This window comes from Mus caroli, chromosome 13 (assembly GCF_900094665.2).
Source record: "Mus caroli chromosome 13, CAROLI_EIJ_v1.1, whole genome shotgun sequence".
In the NCBI taxonomy this organism is placed as follows: Eukaryota; Metazoa; Chordata; class Mammalia; order Rodentia; family Muridae; genus Mus; species Mus caroli.
In genome coordinates, this window is record NC_034582.1 from 99,399,650 (window position 1) to 99,402,087 (window position 2,438).

Genomic DNA, 2,438 nt, shown 5'->3' on the forward strand with positions numbered 1-2,438 from the left:
TCCTTGTACAAAGCTTTAGTCCAAGTGGATCAATGACATCCACATAAAACCAGATACACTGAATCTAATAGAAGAGAAAGTGGGGCAGAACCTCAAACACATGGGTATAGCTATACCACTCCTGGGCATATACCCAAAAGATGATCCAACATATAACAACAAGGACACATGCTATATTATGTGCATAGCAGCCTCATATATAATAGCCAGAAGCTGGAAAGAACACAGATGTCCTTCAACAGAGGAATGGATACAGAAAATGTAGTACATTTACACAATGGAGTACTACACAGCTATTAAAAACAATTACATCATGAAATTCTTAGGCAAATAGATGTATCTGGAGGATATCATCCTGAGTGAGGGAACCCAGTCACAAAAGAACACACATGGTATGCACTCACTGATAAGTTGATATTAACCCAAACCTCAGAAAACCCAATATGACATGAAGCTCAAGAAGAACCAAAGTGTATCCACTTTTTTGGTCCATTTTAGAAGAGAGAACAAAATACTCAAATAAAGAAATATGGAGACAAAGTGACAAGAAATGCTTGCTGACAGGAGCCTGATTGATACAGCTGTCTCCTGAGAGGATATGCCAGAAACTGACAAAGGCAGAGGCAGATGCTAGCAGCTATTGGTTAATGGACTGAGCATGGGGTCCCCAAAGGAGGAGTTAGAGAAAGAACTGAAGGAGCTGAAGGGGTTTGTAACCCCATAGGAAAACCACCAATATCAAGCAACCATACATCCAAGAACTCCCAGAGACTAAACCACCAAACAAAGAGTACACATGGAAAGACTCATGGCTCCAGCTGTATATGTAGTAGAGTATGACCCTGTTGGCATCAGTAGAAGGAGAGGTCCTTTGTCCTATGAAGGCTTGATGCCCCAGTGTTGCTGAATGACAGGATGGGGAGTTTGAAGTGGGTGAGTGGGGAACACCTTCATAAAAGCAGGGTAAGGGGGGATGAGATATGGGGTTTCACTAGGGGAAAAGAATGTAAGAGATTTAAGAAAGTATCTCAGGCATAGAAGATACAATAGAAGAAATTGATACTTCAGTCAAAGAAAATCTAAAAAATTTCAATCTAAAAAAATACCTCATCAAAAACATCCAGGAAATTTGGGACACCATGAGAAGATCTAACCTAAGAGTAACAGGAATTTAAGGGTGCCTTAGTTAAAGTTTTACTGCTTTGAAAAAACACCATGACCAAGGCAAGTCTTATAAAGGACAACATTTAAGTGAGTCTCTAACTAAATAAAATCAGAAATGAAAATGGAACATAATACTAGACAATGAAGAAATTAAAATAGTCATTAAGTCCTACTTCAAAAGCCAGTACAAAAAAAAAGAAAAAAAGAAAAAAGAAAAGAAAATCTAAACAAAATGGATGATTTCCTAGATAGAAAACACATACCAAGATTAAACCCAGCTAAGTTAAAGTGTTTAAATAGTCCTATAACCCCTAAGGAAATAGAAGCAGTCATTAATAATTTGCCAACCAATAAAGACCCAGGGCCAGATGGTTTTAGAAGAGAATTCTACCATATTTTCAAAAAGATTTAATACTAACATATACTCTACAAAACAGAAACAGAAGGAATACTGACAAACTCATTTTATGGGGCCACAGTCACCCTAATACCAACACCTCACAAATACTCAACAGAGAGAATTTCAGACCAATATCTCTTATGAACATTAATATAAAATATCCAATAAAATATTTACAAAAAGAATCCAAGAACACATTCAAACATTAACCGTGATCAAGTGGGCCTCATGACAGGGATTTAGGAATTCCTCATTATATTGAAATCAATATAACCCACCATATAAAAAACGAAAAGACAAAAAACACATGATCATCTTATTAGATAATGAAAAAGCCTTTGACAATGTCCAACACAACTTCATCTTGGGTAGATGAGGGATACAAAATTTATACCTAAACATAATAAAAGCAATATACAACAAGACAATAGCTAATATCAAGTTAAATGGAGTGAAAACAAAAGCAATCCTACTAAAGTCAGGGACAAGGCAATGCTACCCAATCTCTCCCTATCTATTTAATATAGTACTTGACAAAGAAAGCAAAACCATATCATGGAAACAAAAAGAAAACATATTCAACAAATGGTTCTAGTCTAACTGGATGTCTTTATGTAAAAGAATGCAAATACCTCCATATTAATCACCCTGGACAAAACTTAATTTCAGGTGGGTCAAAGACCTAAACATAAAACTGGATACACTAAACCTAATAGAAGAGAACATAGGAAAAAATCTTTTTTGTTTGTTTGTTTCATTTTTTTATTACGTATTTTCCTCAATTACATTTCCAATGCTATCCCCCATACCCTCCCCCCCACACTTCCTTACCCACCCATTCCCATTTTTTTGGCCCTTGCGTTCCCCTGTACTG